Consider the following 9,216-nt stretch of genomic DNA (forward strand, 5'->3'; position numbering starts at 1 on the left):
TGGCGGACACCTCTCCCACTGCCAGACTGCTGCCTCACAGGTCGATCTCAGACTGCTGCTGTAGCAGTGAGCAAGGCTCTGTGGGTGTGGGTCCTGCCAAGCCAGGTGTGAGATATCATCTCTGGGTGTGCCATTTGCTAAGACTGTAGGAAAAGCACAGTATTTGTGTGAGGGTGTCCCGATTTTCTAGGTTCAGTCTAACTTGGCTTCCCTTGGCTGGGAAAGGGAAATCCCCTGACCCCTTGCACTTCCCAGGTAAGGTGATGCACCACCCTGCTTTGGCTCACCCTCCATGGGCTGCATCCACTGTCCAACCAGTCCCAGTAAGATGAACCAGGTACCTCAGTTGGAAATACAGAAATTGCCATCTTCTGCATCGATCATGCTGGGAGCTGCAGACTGGAGCTGTTCCTATTCGGCTGTCTTGGAGCAGAATCCTGGCTTATGTTTTTTTTTCAATGGGAGCCTCCAATCACCATAAAAGATTATGTACCTTACATAGTTGTACTTGTTATACCTTTTAATTTTTATTTTTCATTTCTTTAGTAGGTACAAGTGCAGATTTCTTACATGCATATATTGCATACTGTTGGGTACACTGGGCTTTTAGTGTACCCGTCACCTTAATAGTGATCACTGTACCCAATAGGTAAATTTTCAACCATCACCTCTCTCCCACCCTCCTATCTTTTGTAGTCTCCAATGCGTATTATTTCACTCTGTATGTCCATATGTATCAATTGTTTAGCTCTCATTTACAAGTGATGGCATGCAGTATTTGACTTTCTGTTTCTGAGTTTTTCACTTAAGATAATGGGCTTCAATACCATCAGTGTTGCTGCAAAAGACATGATTTTATGGCTGAGTAGTATTTTCTATATCCAATTCTCCGCTGATGGACATGTATGTTTATTTCTTTTTTTGCAATTGTGAATAGGTCTGTGATAAACATGAGTGCAGGTATATTTTTGATATACTGATTTCTTTTCCTTTGGGTATATACCCAGTAATGGAATTGGATCAAATGGTAGTTCTGTTTTTAGTTCTTTGAGAAATCTCCTTATTGTTTTCCATAGAGGTTGTACTTATTTACATTTCTACCAACAGTATATAAGCATTCCCTTTTCTTCACATCCTCATCAACGTCTGTTTTGTTTTTTTTGACTTTTTAGTAATAGCCATTTTGACTGGTATAAGATTATATTTTACTATTTTAATTTTTATTTCTCTGATGATTAGAAATATTGAGCATTTTTCATGTTTGTTGACTGCTTGTAGGTACTCTTTTGAAAAATGTCTGTTTGTATCCTTTGCCCACTTTTTAATGGGGTTGTTTCTTGTTGTTTTGTTGTTAGAGTTCCTTGTAGATTCTGGATGTAAGCGCTTTGTTGGATGCATAGTTTGCAAATATATTTTCCCACTTTATAGGTGTCTGTTTACTTTATTAATTATTTCTTTTGCTGTGCAGAAACTTTTTAGTTAAATTATCTCATCTGTTTATTTTTATTGCATTTGCTTTTGAGGACTTGGTCATTAATTCTTTGCCTAGACCAATGTCTGGAAGGGTTTTTCCTAAGTTTTCTTCTAGGATTTCTGTGGTTTCAGGTCTTACACTTTGGTCTTTGATACATATTGAGTTTATTTTTGTATATGTTGAGAGGTATGGGTCCAGTTTTATTATCCCACATGTGTTTATCCAATTTTACTGGCACCACTTATTTGTAGAGTGTCATTTCCCCAGAATATATTTTTGTTGACTTTTTAAAAGATAAGTTGGTTGTAGGTATGGGGCTTTATTTCTGAGTTGTCTATTCTGCTCCATTGATCTATGTGTCTATGTTATGCCAGTACAATGCTGTTTTGGTTTCTATAGTTATGTAGTATAATTTGAAAACAGGTAATGTGATGCCTCCAGCTTTGTTCTTCTTCCTTAGAATTGCTTTGGCTGTTCAGGCCCTTTTTTTGGTTCCATATTAATTTTAGGATTTTTTTTTCTAATTCTGTGAAAAATAACATTGGTAATTTGATAGGGATTGTGTTGAATCTGTAGTTTGCCTTGAACAGTATGGTCATTTTAATGATATTGCATATTCTAATTTATAAGCGTGGGTGTTTTTCATTTGTTTATGTCATCTAGGATTTTTTTCATCAGTGTTTTGTAGTTCTCCTTCTAGAAGTCTTTCAGCTTCTAGGTCAAAGATATTCCTGGGTATTTTTTTGTAGCTATTGTAAATGGGATTGTTTTCTTGATTTGGCCTTTGGCTGGCTCATTATTTGTGTATATAAACACTACTGATATTTGTACATTAATTTTGTATCCTGACGCTCACTGCTTCCTTTGTCAAATTTAAGAATTTTGGGCAGCATCTTTAGGGTTCTTCAGGAATAATATTATATCATCAGCAAACAGGGGTAACTTGACTTCCTCTTTTCCAATTTGGATGCATTTTATTTCTTTCTTCTGCCTGATTGCTCTGGCAAGAAATTCCAGTACTGTGTTGAATAAGAATAGTGAAAGTTGGCATCCTTGTATTGTTCTAGTTCTTACAGGAAGTGCTTTCAACTTTCCCATATTAGATATGATGTTGTTGGGTACACATGGACACAAAGATGGGAAGAGTAGACATGGGACACTCTAAATTAGGGGAGGAAGGATGGGGAACAAGGGTTGGGAGATTACCTATTGGGTACTATGTTTGCTACTTGGGCAACAGATCATTAGAAGCCCAAACCTCAGCATCAGAAAATATACCCATATAAAAAACCTGCACAGGTACCCCCTGAATCTAAAATTTTAAAAAACGAGATAGAATTATGAGATTAGGTAATGCATATTTTAGCCTTAGGATTGAGGTCTTTGCAAAAAGTAGGGAAAATGTCTTCTTACTCATATCCTTATGCACAAAACATGTCCTCAGAAATATTTCTACTAGCATCATTAAATGTATTTTCAAATTTCTCTATTTAGGGCCCTGTGCTAGTTGCTAAGGATGTAGGTAAAACAAGTGAACAAGAAAATCCTGTTTTGAAAGGTCTTCTGATTCTAGTGGGAGAAAGAAAAAGAGTTTGATATTAATCAGCTGCCCTCTTGGAATAAGCAGAAATACTACAACATTCTTATAGATGAATGATACACAGGAGGATCTGAAGGGTTTCTATTTTTTAAAAAGTATGATGTTGGCTGTGGGTTTGTTGTATATAATCTTTATTATGTTGAAGTATATTTCTTCTATGCCTAGTTTGTTGAGGATTTTTATCATGAAGTGATGCTGAGTTTTATTGGATGCCTTTTCTGCATCTGTTGAGATGATCATATGGTTTTTGTTTCTAATTCTGTTGATGTGATATATCACACTTACTGATTTCCATATGTTAAACCATCCTTCCGCCCTTGGGATAAATTCCACCTGATCGTGGTGTGGTATCTTTTTGATGTGCTGTTAGATTCCATTTTTTAGTGTTTTGTTGAGGATTCCCTGCTTATCTATGTTTTAGAATAGTTTCAAAAGAATAGGTATTAATTTTTTTTTGTATGTTTGGTGTAATTTGGCTGTGAATCCTCCTGATCCTGGGATTTTTTTGTTGAGAGATTTTTTATTACTGATTTCAGTCTCACTACCAATTATTTGTTTCTTTGGGAATCCTCTTTTATCCTGGTTTAATCTTGGGAAATTGTGTGTTTTCGGGAATTTATCCATTTACTCTAGGTTATCTAAGTTGTGAATACTTGTTTGTAATAGTCTTTAGTGACCTTTGTACTTCTGTGATATCAGTTGTAATGTCTCCTTTGTCATTGCTGATTGTGTTTATTTGCGTCTTTATTTTTTTCTTAGTTAGTCTAGCTAGTGGTTTATCAGTTTTGTATATCTTTTCAAAGAACTAATTTTTTTGTTTCATTGATCCTTTGTATTTTGGGAGGGTTCTATTTTATTTATTTTTGTTCAGTTCCTTGTTATTTATTTTCTTCTGCTAACTTTGGGTTTGGTTTGTTCTTTTTCTAGTTCCTTGAGGTGTGACATTAGCTTGTAAATTTGTGGTCCTTCTACTTTTTTGATATAGGCATTTAATGTTAAGACTTACCTCTTGGCACTGCTATTGCTGTATACCATAGGTTTTGGTTACGTTGTGTTTTTATTTTCACTTGTTTCAAAAAATATTTAATTTCCATATTAATTTCTTTATTGACCTAGTGACTGTTCAGGAGCATGCTATTTAATTCCCATGTATTTATATAGTTTCCAAAGTTCCTCTTGCTGTTGATTTCTAGCTTTATTCCACTGCAGCCTGAGAAGATACTCGATATGATTTTTATTTTTAAAAATTTAAGACTTGTTTTGTGACCTAACATGTAGTGTATCTTAGAGTATGTTCCCTGTGCTGATGAAAAGAATATATATTGGGTAGAATGTTTTGTAAATGTCTGTTATATCCATTTGGTCTCAAGTCTAATTTAAGACCAACGTTTGTTAATTTTTGTCTTGATGATCTGTCTGGTGCTGTGAGCAGGGTGTTGAATTCTCCCACTATTATTGTATTGCTGTCTCTTTTTTCAGGTCTAGAAATATTGGAATTCTGAATTTGGGTGCTCTGATGTTGGATGTATATGTATTTAGGATTGTTATATCCTCTTGCTAAGTTGATCTCTTTTTCATTATATAATGACCTTTTTTGTCTTTTTTAAAACCATTTTTATTGTACAGTGTTTATCTTGCTTACTGTTGATTTTCATTTGTGTGGAATATCTTTTTCCACCTCTTTATTTTTAGTTTATATATGTCTTTATGGGTAAGATGAGTGTCTTACAGGCACCATATAGTTGGGTTATGGTTTTTAAAAATTCATTCTGCCAATCTTTATCTTTTAAGCAGAGCATTTATTCTATTTACATTCAAGTTTAACATTGATATATGACATTTTGTTCCTGTTATATTTTTGTTTTCAAGTTATTTTATAACTTTTTTTCTTTATTTTTCTCTGTCTTTGTGGTTTGAAGAAATTCTGTCATGTTGCCATTTTATATTTTTCTCTTGCTCCTTGTGTGATTGTTTTATACAAACTGTGAATTTTATATTTTTGTATATTTTTGTGAGTATCAACCTTTTGTTTCCATGCTTAAGACCCTTTTAAGCATTTCCTGTAGGACTAGATTAGTGGTGACAAAGTCTCTTAGCATTTGCTTGTCTAGGGAAAACTTTAATTCTCCTTCATTTATGAAGCTTATCAAAAGGATACAAACTTCTGGCTGACAGTGTTTTTCTTTAAGCACTTTGTAAAGATACCATCTCGTTCACTTCTGGCCTGCAAGGTTTCTTTTGGAAAGTCTGCTGTTAGTTTGATGCAGTTTCCTTTATAGGTGACTAGATACTTTACTCTTGCTAATTTTAAAATACTTTCACTTTTACTTTAGACATTCTGAATATAATATGCCATAGTGAAGTCCTTTGTGCAACTATTTTCCTGGGGATCACTGGGCCTCCTGTATCTGGATGTCTGACTCTCTTGATAAAGTTGGGAAGTTTTCATTGATTATTTCCTTACATATATTTTCTAAATTTTTGTTCTATCTACATCTGAGGGTGATATGGTTTGGATCTGTGTTCCCACTCAAATCTCATGTTGAAGGTGAGGCCCCAATGTTAGAGGTGGGGCCTAGTGGAAAATGATTGGTTCATTGGGGCAGTTTCTCATAAATGGCTTAGTACCATTCCCTTGGTGCTGTTCTTTTAACAGTGAGTGAGTGAGTTACAGTGAGATGTGGTTGATCTAAAGTGTGTAGTGTGCACCTTCCTTGCCTCTTTCTCTTACTCCAGCCATGTGATGTGCCTCACTTCCCCTTTGCTTTCTGCTATGATTGGAGGCTCCTAAAGCCTCCCCAGAAGCAGAAGCCATTATGCTTTCTGTATATCCTGCAGAACTGTGAGCCGATTAAACCTCTTCTCTTTATAAATTATTCAGTCTCAGGTATTTCTTTATAGCAGTCCAAAAATGGACTAATAGATGGTGATCTCAGGAATACTGATAAGTCATAAGTTCCATCACTCTGTGTAGTCCCAGACATCTTGAAGATGTTGTTCATTCTTATTCTTTTTTTTTTTTTTTTGTCTGACTGGATAATTTCAAAAGACCTGTCTTCAATTTCTGAGATTTGTTTTTCTGATTATTCTATTATTAACGATTTCAATGTATTTTGTATTTCTTTCAATGAATTTTTTAGTTCCAGATTTTCTGCTTGCTTTTTCTTTAAAATATTGATCTCTTTGGTAAATTTCTCAGTTCTTATCCTGAATTGATTTTCTGATTTCTTTGTATTTGTTTCTAGATTTCTCTTGTATCTCATTGAGCTTCTTTCAAATCAATATTTTGTATCCTCATGTGGCATTTTGAGCAATTCTTTTTGTATTAGGGTCTGTTGATGAATGTATTAGCATGTTCTTGCATTGCTAATATCTGAAACTGGGTAATTTATAGGAAAAGAGGTTTAATTGGCTCACAGTTTTGCAGACATTACAGCAGCTTAGTAACATCTGCTTCTGGAGGAGCCTCAGGAAGCTTCCAATCATGGCAGAAGGCCAAAGGGGAGCACACACATCACATGGTGAAAGCAGGAGCAAGAGAACAAAGGGGAGGTGTTACACACTTTTAAGTGAACAGAACTCATGAGAACTCACTCACTATTATGAGGACAGTACCAAGAGGAATTGTGCTAAATTATTCATGAGAAATCCACTCCCACGATCCAGTCACCTCCCACCAGTCTCCACTTCCAACCTTGGGAATTACATTTCAGTATGAAATTTGGGCAGGGGAACACATCCAAATCATATTACTGGACAATTGTTGTGGTCTTTTGGTGGTGTCATATTTCCCTGCTTTTTTCATGTTTCCTGTGTCATTCTATTGATATGTACACATCTGGTGTTCCAATTTTTAAAATTTGCTTTTGTAGAAAAATATGTTTTCCTGAACTTCCAACACTATGTTGAGTAGGAGTGGTGAGAGAAGGCATCCCTGTCTTGTGCCAGTTTTCAAAGGGAATGCTTCCAGTTTTTGCCCATTGGGTATGATATTGGCTGTGGGTTTGTCATAGATAGCTCTTATTATTTTGAGATACGTCCCATCAATACCTAATTTATTGAGAGTTTTTAGCAAGAAGGGTTGTTGAATTTTGTCAAAGGCCTTTTCTGCAACTATTGAGATAATCATGTGGTTTTTGTCTTTGGTTCTGTTTATATGCTGGATTACATTTATTGATTTGTGTATATTGAACCAGCCTTGTATCCCAGGGATGAAGCCTACTTGATCATGGTGGATAAGCTTTTTGATGTGCTGCTGGGTTTGGTTTGCCAGTATTTTACTGAGGATTTTTGCGTCAATGTTCATCAAGGATATTGGTCTAAAATTCTCTTTTTTGGTTGTGTCTCTGCCCGGCTTTGGTATCAGGATGATGCTGGCCTCATAAAATGAGTTAGGGAGGATTCCTTCTTTTTCTGTTGATTGGAATAGTTTCAGAAGGAATGGTACCAGTTCCTCCTTGTACCTCTGGTAGAATTCAGTTGTGAATCCATCTGGTCCTGGACTCTTTTTGGTTGGTAAGCTATTGTTTATTGTCACAATTTCACCTCCTGTTATTGGTCTATTCAGAGATTCAATTTCTTCCTGGTTTAGTCTTGGGAGGGTGTACGTTTTGAGGAATTTATCCATTTCTTGTACATTTTCTAGTTTATTTTCATAGAGGTGTTTGTAGTATTCTCTGATAGTAGTTTGTATTTCTGTATGCCAGGGCAATTAGGCAGGAGAAGGAAATAAAGGGTATTCAATTAGGAAAAGAGGAAGTCAAATTGTCCCTGTTTGCAGACGACATGATTGTATATCTAGAAAACTCCATTGTCTCAGCCCAAAATCTCCTTAAGCTGATAAGCAACTTCAGCAAAGTCTCAGGATACAAAATCAATGTACAAAAATCACAAGCATTCTTATACACCAGTAACAGACAAACAGCCAAATCATGAGTGAACTCCCATTCACAATTGCTTCAAAGAGAATAAAATACCTAGGAATCCAACTTACAAGGGATGTGAAGGACCTCTTCAAGGAGAACTACAAACCACTGCTCAAGGAAATAAAAGAGGATACAAACAAATGGAAGAACATTCCATGCTCATGGGTAGGAAGAATCAATATCGTGAAAATGGCCATACTGCCCAAGGTAATTTACAGATTCAATGCCATCCCCATCAAGCTACCAATGACTTTCTTCACAGAAATGGAAAAAACTACTTTAAAGTTCATATGGAACCAAAAAAGAGCCCGCATCGCCAAGTCAATCCTAAGCCAAAAGAACAAAGCTGGAGACATCACACTACCTGACTTCAAACTATACTACAAGGCTACAGTAACCAAAACAACATGGTACTGGTACCAAAACAGAGATATAGATCAATGGAACTGAACAGAGCCCTCAGAAATGACGCCGCATATCTACAACTATCTGATCTTTGACAAACCTGAGAAAAACAAGCAATGGGGAAAGGATTCCCGATTTAATAAATGGTGCTGGGAAAACTGGCTAGCCATATGTAGAAAGCTGAAACTGGATCCCTTCCTTACATCTTATACAAAAATTAATTTCAGATGGATTAAAGACTTAAACGTTAGACCTAAAACCATAAAAACCCTAGAAGAAAACCTAGGCATTACCATTCAGGACATAGGCATGGGCAAGGACTTCATATCTAAAACACCAAAAGCAATGGCAAGAAAAGCCAAAATTGACAAATGGGATATAATTAAACTAAAGAGCTTCTGCACAGCAAAAGAAACTAGCATCAGAGTGAACAGGCAACCTACAAAATGGGAGAAAATTTTCGCAACCTACTCATCTGACAAAGGGCTAATATCCAGAATCTACAATGAACTAAAATTTACAAGAAAAAAACAAACAACCCCATCAAAAAGTGGGCAAAGGACATGAACAGACACTTCTCAAAAGAAGACATTTATGCAGCCAAAAAACACATGAAAAAATGCTCACCATCACTGGCCATCAGAGAAATGCAAATCAAAACCACAATGAGATACCATCTCACACCAGTTAGAATGGCAATCATTAAAATGTCAGGAAACAACAGGTGCTGGAGAGGATGTGGAGAAATAGGAACACTTTTACACTGTTGGTGGGACTGTAAACTAGTTCAACCATTGTGGAAGTCAGTGTGG

General features: G+C 36.0%; 1 long non-coding RNA gene across 1 annotated transcript in view; it reads left to right on the top strand.

Moving 5' to 3' along the window:
- The window catches only part of LOC134809147 (uncharacterized), a 55,899-nt gene that overhangs the window by 23,513 nt on the left and 23,170 nt on the right, over positions 1-9,216 (top strand). The window lies entirely within an intron of this gene.

The sequence above is a fragment of the Pan troglodytes genome, chromosome 21, assembly GCF_028858775.2.
Source record: "Pan troglodytes isolate AG18354 chromosome 21, NHGRI_mPanTro3-v2.0_pri, whole genome shotgun sequence".
Classification (NCBI taxonomy): domain Eukaryota; kingdom Metazoa; phylum Chordata; class Mammalia; order Primates; family Hominidae; genus Pan; species Pan troglodytes.